General features: G+C 42.5%; 1 long non-coding RNA gene across 1 annotated transcript; it reads right to left on the bottom strand.

The window, feature by feature from the left end:
• Nucleotides 1-2552: 2552 nt before the first annotated feature.
• LOC111820779 (uncharacterized) lies at nt 2553-14420 on the bottom strand. The gene is made up of 4 exons (XR_002824295.1): nt 14173-14420; nt 4633-4809; nt 2733-2817; nt 2553-2591 (listed from the first exon to the last, which is right to left on the bottom strand). It is a non-coding gene; the product is annotated as an uncharacterized LOC111820779 (long non-coding RNA).
• Nucleotides 14421-15077: the final 657 nt, after the last annotated feature.

Raw genomic sequence — 15077 nt, 5'->3', positions numbered from 1 at the left:
TAAAAAGACCAGACTTAATGGTCTGAGACTGGAGGGACCCCCAGGAAGATTGGCCCCTGAACTCTCTGTTAGCCCAAAACTAAAACCATTCCTGAGGCCAACTCCTCAAACAAAGATTAGACTGGACTATAAGACATAAAATAATACTCGTGAAGAGAGTGCTTCTTAGCTCAAGTAGATACGTGAGACTAGATGGGCAGCTCCTGTCCGGAGGCAAGATGAGAAGGCAAAAGGGGATAGGAGCTGGCTGAATGAATACGGGAAATCCGGGGTAGAAAGTAGGAGTGTGCTGTCACATTATAGCGAGAACAACTAGGGTCACATAACTGTGTGTATAACTTTTTGTATGGGAAACTAACTTGAACTGTAAACTTTCACTTAAAGCACAATTAAAAAAAAAAAAAGAAGAGACACAGAGACCCACACGGAAGAATGCCATGTGACAAAAGAGGCAAGGCAGAGATTGGAGTTATGCTTGCCACAAGTCAAGGTATGCCTGGGGCTACCAGAAGCTGGAAGTGATAAGAACGGATCCTCCTCTAGAGGCTTTGGAGAGAGCATGGCCCTGCTGACACCCTGAATTCAGACTTCTAGAATAAATTTCTGTTGTTTTAAGCCACCCACTTTGTGGTAATTTGTTATGGCAGCCTTTGGAAACTTATACAGGAGGATCTCTCTGAAGACAAGATTACTAAATATTTAAGGAAACTTTATTTTTATAAAAATGGCAAAAAGCCAGGGAGTAGAACAATAAGGAAGCAAATAAGGAAGCACCATGTCCCATCCATTCATTAGGAAACAGCTGGGAACATAATACCATCAAGTGGTGCAGATGTTTCCAGAGAGCTCAGTGATGACTGAAAGTGTTGGTGATTACATAGTCATAATTCATATTAATCTACCATGTCTTTGTGTGGAGCCCAGTGACAGATGCCATAAATTCTGCCATAGTCATGATCCACTCCAGGGGATTTGAGGGTGACATTTGGTTCCAAGGCATGGGAGAACACAATGTGTTGGACATCTGTTGCAAAGAGAATAAGTGACTACGCACGGAAAGCCAACTTTTAGGGATTTCCCTGTTCATAGTTTTTAGAGACATATGTTGAGTGGCATTTACTGCTCATCAACCCAGATATCTCTGAGAGATTCTGCCTAAACTTCTATAAATCTCTTATTTGAGCAGCATGTAGATAGCCATGTATATTCATGAAGAGAAAAACAAAAGCTGGTAAGTGTTTCTGAAAGAAGAGATCAGCAAAAGGCCAAAGAGTAAAGCTGAGCAAATGAAAATGGGGACCCCAGGGAGGAAGTGGGGAGAGTGCTGACACATCGAGGGGATAGCAACCAATGTTATGAAACAAGCTGTGTATAAGTTGTTGAATGGGAAAATAATTTGCTCTGTAAACTATCACTTAAATCACAATAAAATGTTAAAAAAAAAAAAGATTCTATGGAAAAATCCTGATCAAAAGGGAGAAAATGCAGAACAGAATTTCAAATTCCCATGGACTCCAGGCTTTCTGGAGCCAAGGAGGCTGGATGGACCCCCAGAACTATTGCCCTGAGAAAATCTTTAAACCTTAAACCAAGAACATCCCTTGAACTCTTCTTAAAACCAAACAGTAGCTTACCTAAGAATATCTGCCTTGAGCATTGTGCTCTTTTACGAACTATCTATATGGGATGAAATTGACAACAGCAACTCGAAAGTTTAAATCGGAAATTTAGAAGGCAGTGAGTTTATGTTAATGGGGAAGAACAATTCGGAAAAGGAGGGTGAGAATGGTCGCACAACTCGAAGAATGTAATCAATGTCACTGAATTGTACATGTAGAAATTGTTGAATATGTTCTACTGTGTATATTCTCAACAACAAAAACAAAAAATAAAATAATGAAAAAAAAAAAAAAAGGCCAGAGAGTTCAAAATTTAGCCCATGTCACCTACAGGAGGGCTGATAATCATGTCACACACACCCCTTCTTGAGCCCTTACCAGACATCAGTAATCAATCATTGTACATGATCACTGCTGAGACTGTGTAGGACATCAGAATCTGTTTTGAGCTCAGGGCTCCAGGGAGCCACTACCCATCCTTCACATTTGACTCTAGAGAAACTTTGCCAGCCCTGACCTAGTTTCCCCAAGTAGTATGGGATCCCACACTGAGTATTTTTAGCCATATTCCCTGCTCTTCCTCCTGCCACCTTGCCTCAGGTCCCAGCTCTGCTTTCTCAAGGCACCCTTTATGCACTCTCAGTGATGCTCTATAGTCCAAAAAAACCTCACAGATAAAATTTGCCCAAGAGGCACTGACATAATTCAGTTCGGCCCAGGTGCTGATCAACCAGAATGGCTGCTCTGTATCAACAATCATGAAAACAGCCCTGCACATGGTGCACATTACCTTGGAGAAGCATGGCAGCCAGCTAGAGAGTTGGCACTTTCGGGCAGAGTTTGAAAGATACGCTGACTTATATACTTGATGAAAACGGAACTGTCTGGAAACTCCAAAGGACTTTTGAATTTGTTACTGCTCAGTCCAGATTTATGGCCTTTGTGCTTTTAGCCCCCGGCACATTCCTTGCCCTTAGGAAGGATACAAACAAAGGCAGTCTCTCTTGGATCATTAGGATTCCTTGGTTATCACTCCTCCCCCACCTGAACCCTCCAGAATTATCCACAGCTAAGGATTCTTCTCTTTGGCCCATTTTTAGTATTGAAACATACCCAGAAAATGAGTGGTCATTTGGAGGCTTGTGTGATTCCCTTCCAGCACGTAGGGTCAAAAAGGGCTGTCCTTCATCTCTGTCAGCTGAAAAGAAAAATAATAAAGGAAAAGCCTCCATCTAGCAAGTGAGTTATTATATCCCCATGAATGAAATGTGAATATCTTAGAACTGTTTCCTAATGGGTGCTCCTTGACTCTTTTGCCTCCTCTGAATCCTCTGGTTTGTTTGTTAAAATGCTGATTCCAAGACCCCACCCCAGACCTACTGAGTACAAACTTATAGACAGGAGGGTCAGGACTCTACATTTTTAACTAAGGTTTGCAACCTGAGGCTTTGGGGCTTTTGGTCATTCTGCCCCAAGACTTGGCCTTCCCTTGAACTGATTTCTTAACATTAACCTTTCTTTGTCATTTTCAGACTAGAATATAATCACAAATAAAGCAAATTATCAGATACAAAAGTAAGCACTGGCCCATGTATCACTGAATATAAGGCCAATTGCTGGTAATAGCCCTGGAGGACAAATGACTTGTTTCTATGTCAGTTAACCCATCAACATCGATTATTCCTATGGATAGAGGGAGAATCAGGGGTAGGTGATACCAAAGAAGAGATAATACAAACCATTTTACACTTAGCTCTGGTATGCACTCAGGACCACAGTGTGACTCAGGCATTTGATCTTACTTGGTTGCTGGCCTTGGGATCCCTTCAGACTCTCCCACAAACTCAAAAGACAGGAAGAAAGCCCTGGGTGTCATGGATTAACTAGTCCTGGTCAATCCAACATTGTCTCTATTAACAGTGAGTTCCTGTGTCCCTACAGGCTTTGATGCTTTCATTGTAGTTGTCAGGGTTAAAATGCAATTTCTCAAATGGCCTTCAATTGACACCAAAAGTATATCCCAGATTAAAACAGTGTGTCTTGCACTTTTATTTTGGGAATTAGGGTAGTGAGGTTAAAAGCGTGTGGACTTTGGCCTCAGACAAATTGAGTTCAGATCCAGACTTCACTGTAAAAACTAGAGGAACATGGTCAAGTGACTTGACTTCTCCGAGGTTCAGGTTCCTCCTACCCCATAGAGTTATTGAGAAGATTTAATATAATAGTGTATTTGAAAGCAGTTCCTGGCACACAGTATGTGTTTGCTAGATGTTAGTGCCCTTTCACTTAAAAAGTGAGGTAAATTTCCAAAGCTTAGCTTTATCTCTGCTAGCCAAAGAAAGTTAATCATTGACTGACAAAGCCAAGTCACAGAATATCTAAGAAGAAATAGCAGGGTTGTCCTTCAGCACAGTGTTTCCAAGAAGACTTTGGAATTATATAGACAAGGAAAATTTAAAAATATAGAAAGAATTTTGAAGGAGACATTTTATATTTCGTTACATAAGGAACATTTTAAAATAACTAACATATACTATTGCCTTCATTTTATTAAAATAAAACCAGTTTAACACATAAAATAGGAACGAAGTTATCTCAGAAGAAAAAAACAGCTGGCAACAATAGGCACACACACACACAAACCACAGTTGTCCTTATTTTTCTCATTGGCTACAGATCAGACTAGATTGGAATCAGTCCTTTGGAAAGCCACTGTTATAGAAGTTAACACCAAGTCTGTCTTCTCAGGCTACAGAACACCATGAGTCCATGCCTCACTGTAAAAGCCTCCTGTGGGACCCAGTAAAAGGGTGCTGCAAACCCAGGGTAGGTCTGCCCTGTGCGCCGCCCTGAGGGCAGACATCTCTGTAGAACAGGCCTGGCAACATCGGCTGGTTCCAGCAGCCCTTTGCCACACTCCTTGGAAATAAGTAGAGACAAGTACTGTTTCATTGCACACAAAAAAAAAACTAAGACATAAAGGGGTTAAATGATTTTGGGGGGGCTTACTTACATTGATTTAGTGGTGAAAGCAGGATGAAAAATCATACTTTAAAGCTGGGTCCAGTGTTCAAAGATTTGAGGGTGATCCACCCAGTCACCTGTCCATTCAACTACCAAGTAGGGCAACTGTACGTCTGCCAGCATCGATCCAGACAGCAAAAATGGCATTAATGCCTTTTGTTAATTCCTAGGAAAATGTATACTCTATGAGCCAATTATTTAAAGAAAAGTCCACATATGAAGGCTTTTTTAAAGATATAAATGTGTATATTTATTTAGAGAATATTGTTAGCTGCCACTGAGTTGGCCCCAGACTCATGGCAACTGCATGCACAACAGAACGAAACACTGCCCTGTCCTGCGCTACCCCCATGGTGAGTTGCACATCGGTTCGTTGTGATCCATAGGGCTTTCATTGATTGATTTTTTGCAAGTGGTTCACCAGACCTTTCTTCCTAGCCCATCTTTGTCTGGAAGCTGCGCTGAAACCTGTTCAGCATCACAGCAACACGAAAGCCTCCACTGACAGATGGGTGGTGGCTGTGTGAGGTGCATTGGCCAAGAATCAAACCCGAGTCTCCTGCATGGAAGGTAAGAATTCTACCAGTTACCCACCAATGACTCACTAAAGAATGTAACAAATTTTTAAAGGTTGACAAAATAACAAATATCATAAAATCCAAAAAGTATAATATTTGTATTAATAAATTTTTGATACACTTCTAGGAGTCAGTCCCTGGGTGGGACAAACAGTTAAGCGCACAGCTACTAACCCAAAGTTTGGCGGTTCGAACTCACCCGGAGGCTCTTTGGAAGAGAAGTCTGGCAGCCTGCTTCTGAAAGGTCATAGCCTTGAAAACCTAATGGAGCAGTCCTATTCTGCACACATGGGGTCATCATGAGTCGGAATTGACTCGAGGACAACTGGGTGGACACACGTCAGTATTTCTTTTTTTACATGTGAGAGATTTGAGCATTATTGACAGCAGAAAAGTTGTATTTAAATCAAAAAGTTCCCGGGTATAATAAGGAGTGGAGTGGAAGAAGGGGTAGTTACATCTACAGAGGAGGAAACTGAGGCCCAGAGAGGAAGTGACTTGACCAGCAAAAACTGGATTCTGGTCCCTGTTCTGCCGAAGATTCGTTTTGAGATGGGAGCAAGTCTAGCTTTTCTATCTCAATCTAACATTTATTCCTTTGTGCTGCGTATACAAAAGGCTGCTGTTGCCAATGTATTTGTCCAAATGCAAAGGAAAATGCTTCAAATTTATGTGAAGAAAGATTTCATAGGGAGCCAACGCCTTACTGTTGACAAATAGCTGTGAGCTAAGCTGGTACATTTGGGAGAGATGATTTTTCTTCTGCCGTCGGTGTCTGTCTTCAAGAGTGAGGTGACCACTGCGGGTAGAGATGTGAGACAAGTCTTCCGTGTTCAAAAACGTCTCCCCCCATCGGCATGTGCCAGGGCCTGAAATTCCCACCCCTGCCTTCTCTGGGTGAAGACAGTACTTTCATTCCCATCTTGGTCTTTGCATTTATTCAACAGTTCTTAATTGAGCCCCTGCTGAGTGCCAGGCACCGGGCGTACAGTGCCACAATGCCCTGTGGAGCTGATAATCTCCTGGGAGACATGGACATTAAACAAACATATACAAATTACACACCATGGTTAAGATCTGTGCAGGAAAAGAGAATAACAGAGGGCTGAACTGGGGGCAGGGACTCCTCAGCTGAGACTGTAGGGCCAGAAGGAGTTAACTGAGTGCGGATGGAGGAAGAGCCTTTCTGGGCAGAGGCAGCTGCACTGGGCAGAGGCCTGGGGCAGTTAAGAGCCCACAAGTTCCAGGAATTGCCCTTGAGGCTGAAGCAAACAGTGTGAGAGGGAAAGTTGTAGGAAATGAATTGGAGACTTCACCAGGGTCTGTTATCTCCACAAAATAACTTTACGCTTAAAGAATATTGCCTTGGATATAACAAATGCAGCCCCTGGATAACTTGGCATGAGTGAATTTGTCATGTTGGCTGGCCTCAGTGGGGGAGTGACAAAGGACAGGCAGATTTAATGAAGGCAGAAGGAGAAGGTAAGGTGTACAGGGGAAACTCATGTGGAGTTCCATCTCATTCAGTGGGCTAAGGCAGTGGGTACAGACTGGTACCACAGGGCCAGGAAGACTGATAGGGGACCAGGCCTCACCTAGATGTCATGATTGAGGCACCCACTGGACTGTGGGCCTAAAACTGCTTAATCAGCCGTACACTTCTGTTGTAGATTGAATTGTATCCTCCAAAAAAGATATGTTGAAGTCCTAACCCTGGTACCCATTGAACATGACCTTGTTTGGAAATAGAATCTTTTAAAATGGTGTAGAGTGAGTCCTAATCTCATCCAAATGGTGTCTTATAAAGGAAAAGAAAAAAAAAAAACCAAACCCCTTGCCTTCTAGTATTACAGAGTAGAACTGCTCCATAGGGTTTTCTTGGCTGCAGTCTTTACAGAAGCAGATCACCAGGCCTTTCTTCCACAGCACCACGGTGGTTCAAACCGCCAAACTTTGTGCCACCCAAACCAAACCCAGCCCAACCCATTGCTGTTGAGTTGATTCCGACTCATAGCAACCCTATAGGGCAGAGTAGAGCTGCCCCCATAGAGTTTCCAAGGAATGCCTGGTGGATTTAAACTGCCAACCTTTTGGTTAGCAGCCTTAGCTCGCAACCACTACGCCACCAGGGTTTCCACCCAGGGACCTTCAAGAGAGAAGAACAGACCTGGAAAGTTAGATACAGAAAGATTAGCCATGTGACCACAGATGCAGACGCAACTGCAAACCAAGGAATGCCAGGGATTACCGGGAGCCACCAGAAGCTATGGGACAGGCATGAAACAATTTTCTCTGTCAGAGTCCTCAGAAGGAGTCAACATGGCCGATACCCTAATGTGGACTTCTAGCCCCCAGAACTGTTACTCTATAAATTTCTGTTCTTATAAGTGATCCAATTTGTAATGTTTTATAACAGCAGCTCTAGGAAACCAAGACAACTCCCGTCAGGCCTGGTTCCTTAACTAGATTTCAGACACAGCGTTTTGGACCTGAAGGGACCAGGGGCATAGTCTAGTCTGAGCTGCTAATTTTACAGGTTAGGATTCTGCAGCCCTGTTCAGTTCACGTGAAAGCCCACAGCTGGTGGTGGTAAAATCCGAAGCCAGTTTCCTGACATTCAGTACAAGGTTCTTCCTCAGGCACCATGCTGTACCCACAGCCTAACTGTTGATGTGAGATTCTCCACACAGTCGGAATAATCTCTCCAGGGGAACTGGGTCACATACATCACATAGTAGGTGCTCAAGACATGGTGCTTGTTGAAATAAATTATTTCTCTGCATCAGATTTCCTCTGGTTTCTTTTCAAGTTTATATATATCGAAAAGGAGACCCTGGGTGGCACGAATGGTTAAGCACTTGACTATTAGCCCAAAACCTGGTGGTTCATATCCACCCACAGGCACCTAGGAAGGAAGTCCTGGTGATTAGCTTCCGAAAGGTCACAGCCCTGAAAACCTTATGGTGCAGTTCTGCTCTGCACACATGGGATTGCCGTGAGTCAGAGCTGACTGACAGCAGCTAACAGCAACATACATTGAAGACTGAGGAAGCAACTGTCGTCTCATATCACATGAACTTGTGATTCATCAACACTCTTCTCAAGGATTACTGCTTTGCCAGTTGAAAACAATATTTTGAGTAGAGAATATTTAAAGAAGGAATAAATAAAATGCATCATTATACCTATCAAAGAAATTGACTAGAATCTGAAATAGGATTTCTTTTTCTTTAATGAATAAACTAAATATATTAAGATCCATAGTATGAGAATTTAAAGGGTGGGAGAAAAACTGGTGCTAGGTGAAAATAATCGATTATCTCACTTTAAGGAGAGGTTTTGTTGAAGAAAAACCTAAAATCAGTGTTTTTTTATGTCAAGATAAAGGAAGTGATAGATAACAATTGGATGGTAGGAATTAGTAAAATTTTGGCTCTGAATATGTCGTTAGAAGTATAAAGAACACCAGAAGGAGAAGGCATAAAAGGCATTTCTCTGAGAATATATTAAAATACAGTATGCCTCTGTGTGTGTGTGTATGTGTGTGTGTGTGTTTGTGTGTGTTCCTGACACATGAGCACAGTGCCGTTTCCATGCCAACAGCAGGAAAAAGTGTGCCTTTCATGAAACGATCCTCTTAGAGTCAGGCACAGTGACAAACATCTATGTACTGAAAAGTATGGGGAAGGTAGTTTGAAACCAAAAGAAAAATCATTCCAGTATTCTTTGAGGTGATTTCCAAAGTGTCAGGCTATCATCCCTGCCTACCCTAGCCACTCTCGTGTACTTGACCTGTCTCCTACCTCCAAGGGGAGTTTCAAGTACATTCTTCCACATAGCACTGTTTCCTCAAATCCAGCCTAGTGACAACGTCAGTCACTGCTACCATCTACTGTATCCTTTGGGGTTTCTCAAATCTGATGGTAGAATACGACAGTGATCTCATTGTCATTGCTCCTGAAAACAGACTGGTAGGCTGTTGTTTGGTTTTTTTTCCCACAGTAGCCTCCATTTATTCAGTGATTCAGATGTTTTGCACAGGGTTGTCATGGCTTTACTTATTGTGCAAAATAAACCAAAAACTAAGCCAGTTGCCATCAAGTGGATTCCAATTCATGGCGACCCATGTCTGTCAGAGTAGAACTGTGTGTTCTGTACGGTTTTCGGTGGCTGATTTTTCAGAAGTAGGTCACTGGCCTTTTCTTCCCATGTGTGTCAGAGTGGAAATGTGCTCCACAGGGTTTTCAATGGCTGATTTTTTGGAAGCAGAATGCCAGGCCTTTTTCCAGAGGCTCTTTTTAAGATTTATCATTAATCTCTGTGTGTGTATAGTAATAGAAGTAGTAAAGTAGCAGCAGCAGTAGTAGTAGAGGAAGGGGTGCAGGGAATCAGCATGGATTTTTTTTTAAATGTAGGAAATAGGACAATATTTCCAAGTTTCTCATAGCAGTGGTTCTTGGTCTATAAGTTGCTGACTTCGTTTGTTGTTGTTCTTGTTAGATGCCATCGAGTGGGTTCCAACAGAGTAGAACTGCCCCATAGCATTTCCAAGGAGCAGCTGGTGGATTTGAACTGCTGACCTTTTGGTTAGCAGCCCAGCTCTTAACCACTGCACCACCAGAGCTCCTATTAGAGATGGCTAAAAAATAAGGAAGCCATAACTTTCGGCCCTCCGTTTTTATGATTGTAAGTGGGGTTCACAAACCTTTCTCTTTCTCCTGATCTCATCTTTGGATTTGGAAAAAGTTCAATATAAGAATAAGTGGCTTGCCTTAAGTGAGCAAGTTGACTTTCTGAGGCCCTGCCCAGCCGGGAATGATCCCTCTCTGAGTTTTCCTCACAGACTTATTATGTGATTTCTAGCAATGGTTCCATGTTGACCTTTTATTATTTCTAACAATTCTCGCAAATAGTGATAATGTTGTTTTCCCCTTTCTAATATTTATACTACTTATTTTCTTATCTTTTAGCTATTAGGACATCCAGAAATAGTGCTCCTGATTAATAAGACTGTCTCCAGTTTTTAAAACATGTTTTGAGGAGAAGAAGCTTAGACATTTATCCACAGTAGTCTCCTCACAGGAAACTTGCATCATATGCGTTCTCAACCAGCAATCTGATATCAGCTGCGCAATCTGCCACCGGGCAAGCGGGAGCGTATAGATCTTCTAAGCAAGGTCCTGATGCTCAGAACTTCATCAAATATCAGAGTCCACTTTTAAGAGTGAGCTCCACTGAGAAGTCCCCTTGGTATCAGACCATTAAGCCTATATCTGAGCAGAGAACAAGATCTTCATTCAGCTCCAAACATTAAAGATGATGTGCACCTCAGTAAAGACCAGCGTCAGGCTGAATTAAAAGACTGTAAACTCCCTGAGGGCAGGAGCTTTGCTGGGGAAGCAAAAGTGAATAAGATAAGTCCCAGAGTGCTGGCATGTAGGTGTCAATCAATAAATATTATTAATGCTCACCCCCACCCCACTCACCCATATGATGAAAGAGCAAATCATGACCGAATCAATTTAACCAGCAAAACCCTTCCTTTGTCATATACAGAGGATAAAAACCACCAAGCCACGGGCAATTGTCTTCCTCACTAGGTTCAACTCCTCTTCCTCTCATGAGACAGGGATGTAAGTCAAATTCATCTGGCCACTTTTGTCTTCTGAATTAACATCTTATAGATAAAATCTATAAGAAAAAAAGCCAGTCTCCCTTGAATTTTCATAATCACAAAGTGTCTCTAGTCATACAGATCCAAAACATACAGACCAGGAACAAATAATCCGTGTACTCTTTTGCTCTCTTTTCTCCTTTTATTTGCATTTCCCACTGATTTAAGACAGAATGCAGCTTGGAAAACAAAGAAGCAATGGTTCCTACTGTTACTCTTTCTATGGACTGTACTCATAGCAGAATCACAAGGGCAAAGTCATAAAACGATGTGATTTTGCCAGTGACGCTTGTTTTATTTGCACGAATACCTTGAACTTAATGAGCTAAGGATTAAAAACAAGGAATTTATTATGTTTTCTAGTTTTATAATTGCCATGCTTTCTGTTGGGTTGTTCTAAGTATAGTTCATTCCTAGCTGGCATGATTTTTCAGTATTTTAAATCACTATTCATGAGTTCCTACGGTCTGCTCCTCAGTTGAAAACAGCTTTATGTTCCCCAGCACAAAATTATTTCAGTTAGACCAACGATTTGGTAGACCTGCAGTGTGGCTCTCTCTTTGAAATTCATGTAGAATCAGACCACCTTTCACCAACTCCCTGGTCTGAGCCACCATTTTCTCCTGTCTGGATTTCTGCAGTGGACTCCTGACTCATCCTCTGCTTCCACCCTCGCCCCCTTCAGTCCATTCTCAAAACAGCAGCCAGAGAGATCCTTTAAAAATAGGAGTCAGAATATGCCATTGTTCCTCTGCTCAGAGCCCTGCCAGGCCTCTCCATCTCACTTTGAATGAAAGTCAGTCTTTACAGTGGCCCACAAGGCCCTCCCTGACCTGGCTTCCTGTTACCCTGTGACCACTGCCCGTTAGTCCACCTCACCCACCGTTCCCGCCCCACGGCCTTCTTGCTCTTCTATAAACATGCCAGGCATTGCCTGTTCCTTCTGCCGGGAATGCTCTTCCCTACATAAAAACCAGTTGCTGTCGAGTCGACTTCAACTCATGGCAACCTCTTGAGTATCAAAGTAGAACTGTACTCCACAGGGTTTTCCATGGTTGATTTTTCGGAAGTAGATCACCAGACCTTTCTTCCAAGGAGCCTCTTGGGGGACTCAAACCTCCAACCTTCCAGTTAGCAGCTGAGTACATTAACTGTTCGCACCACCCAGGAACTCCTTCCTACGTAAGGGCATGGCTACTTCCTTGACTTTCTTCAATTTTTTGCTCAAATGTCACATTCTCCAATGAGACCTACCCTGACCACCTTATTTAGCACTTTTTCCTATCCTCTACCCTCATTCCAGCACTCCTGATCCTCTTAACTGTGCTCAAAGTTTTCTTTCTTCCATAGCATCACTTTCTAATATACCATATTATTATCTATTTCTTTTTTTAACCATAATATTTCTTTAAGTATATCTTGTTCATTGTCTTCCTTCCCTAGGAGAAAATAAACTCTAGGGGTGCAGAGAGTTTTGTTTGTTCACTGACGTACCCCAAGCATAAACGTTACCTGGGACATAGTGAACACTCTGGAAATATTTGCCGAATGAATGAACGAGTGCATCCCTATTGTCCACAGCTGTTTCTGATGCATAAAAAATAAAAGAAAAACACCTGTTGCCGCTGAGTTGAGTCCCACTCATAGCGACCCTGAGGACAGAGTACAGCTATGCCACAGAGTTCCCAAGGAGCGCCTGGTGGACTCAAACTACCGACCTTTTGGTTAGCAGCCGTAGCTCTTAACCACTACGCCACCAGGGCTTCCACCCTGACACATAGGAAGCTCTTTTTTTTTTTTTTTTAATTGCAGTGAAAATATATTCAACAAAACCTTCACCAACTCAACAATTTCCACATTGATATAGGCTCTTAGTACTTGTTGAATGTCTCTCCCTGAGAGAGGAACAGGATCAAGTGTCAAAACAGAGGGGCCCCAGGCAGCACAGCATAGTGATTTTGAAGAATATAGGCTTGGCATCAGCCTGCTTGGACCTTTGCTGTGCCACATCCTACCTACATGACCTTGGCAAATTATTTAGCCTCTCTAAGCCTCGATTTCCTCATCTGCAAACCAGAGATAATAATAGTATCTCCGTCATAAGGTGGTTATGAGAAGTAAATGTGAGAATTCATATAACCAGTCTAGTGTGTGCTCAATAGGAGTCCCTGGGTGGTGCAAATGGTTAACACATTTGGCTGCTGACCAAAATGGTGGAAGTTTGAGTCCACCCAGAGGCACCTCAGAAGAAAGGCTTGGAGATCTACTTCCAACAAATCAGCTGTTGAAAACGCTATGGAGCATAGTTCTACTCTGACACACACAGGGCTGCTATGAGTTGGAGTTGCCTCCATGGCAGCTTTTTTGTTTGTTTATGTTTAATCTGCTTGATAAATTCAAGCTATTATGATGATGAGGTCCTACTCTTTTACCCCCTTTCCCAGGAAAATAACTTCAACATCCATTCTTACCCCTCAGGATTATTGGGAAACAAAAATATACACCACCTTATGTAAAAAAATAGTAGCCCTGGTAGTGCATTGGTTAAGCATTTGGCTGCTAACCAAAAGGTTGGCAGTTCGAATCCACCAGCTGCTCCTTGGAAACCCTGTGGGGCAGTTCTACTCTGTCTGTAGGATTGCTATGAGTCAGAATCCACTCAATGGCAATGGGTTTGGTTTTTTGGTTTATGTAAAAAAAAAAAAAACACATTGTAAACCATAAACCACTCTACAAGTGCTAGGGATTATGAATCTTTTGAATCTCTCATAATATCTAGCACCATGCTGGACCCGTAAGAGGTGCCCAATGAACACTACTGACCAATTACTCTGTGCAGTCAGTCTGTTGACAATTAGGGAACAGTCTGAAGTTCCAAAACAGAAAATTAAACTTGGTTGTAATCAATAGCTAGTATCATTTCTGAGGCATGGCTTCTTCCCCGAGGCATCACAGAGGCTAGAGGAGAGCCGAGGCTGTATTTCAAAGTCTTCCTCCTCCTCTTCCTCCTCGGCTGCCAGAACATTTGCCTGCAGTGCAAGCACAACTGAACTACTGGAAGTGAAATTTGCAGTTTGCCCCATTGGATGATTTCTGCACATGGGCTGTTCAAAGCATCTAAACTGTCTGCAAGTGGGTTATTTACAGAGCTGCTCTTTTCCCAGAGCCACTGGTCTGTGGCAATGCTGAGCCTCTTTGCCCTAACGCACTCTTTCTCTCGCCCTTCCCACCGAGACCCTTTGTTTGCTGACAGCAGCTGGCTATACTGGGTACTTACCTCAGCCGGTACCATCCTGTTCAATTCCTAGAAGAAACAGCCCTCACATACATGCCAGAGATGAAATAAGATTTCTGCTCAAAGCTAGCAACCTGTCTCTGACGTGGTGTCACATCCAGACAGAAAAATAAATGTGTCGTGTCTTCTTTTCAGGGTGCTGGATGCTCAGAAGTCAATCTTTAGGCTGACTTTTGACACATGGAGGATCAAGGTATGGTGGTCTTTGAGTATTCCTCGCAGAGAAAGCAGCCCCTAATTGGACAAAAGAGAAAGAGGAGCCAGCTGCTGCTTTCATGATTATTTAAATACCCATCTACAGTCAAAAATGCTTCATTGTTTCATTACAATTGAAGTTTGATTGGCAGTACATTTTCCACCAGCCTCCCCTCTATGCAAATCAGGCAGAAGAAAGAAATTCATAAGGCACAGGAACCCATTTGGTTTCTAAATGTATTGTTTGCGTATAGACATCAGCAGTCTGAAAAAATCTTGGCAAGGAATGTCAAACTGACAACACTGTTTTTCTATTGTTCTTTCCTAAAATAGCATTTTTAACACTTCCACAAAGGCAAGCTGGATTCTGTTTTGTTGATGTTTTAGTAAGAGACAAGAAACTCGGTGGTTACACTGTGGCCGCTGGACATTAATGAAAACCATTTATGGGATACTGCTGTTTGTAAGAGATTAAAAGAATTCATCAACTTGAAAATAATTTGTTCTAACCCTCTCTGCTGACAGTCAGTGTTCGTGCTGAGTGCTATGTAATAATTTGTACAGTGCTTTATAGTTTTCAAAACATTTCTGCCTCCAGTATGTCACCTGACACTCCCAAGGACCCTGTGAGGGAGGCAAGGGCAGTTTCTACAGATGAGAAAGATGGGGACGTATTTATTGTCACAGAACAT

The sequence above is a fragment of the Trichechus manatus genome, unplaced genomic scaffold (genome assembly GCF_000243295.1).
Source record: "Trichechus manatus latirostris isolate Lorelei unplaced genomic scaffold, TriManLat1.0 scaffold00050, whole genome shotgun sequence".
NCBI lineage: Eukaryota > Metazoa > Chordata > Mammalia > Sirenia > Trichechidae > Trichechus > Trichechus manatus.
This window is presented reverse-complemented; position numbering and strand designations above follow the sequence as displayed.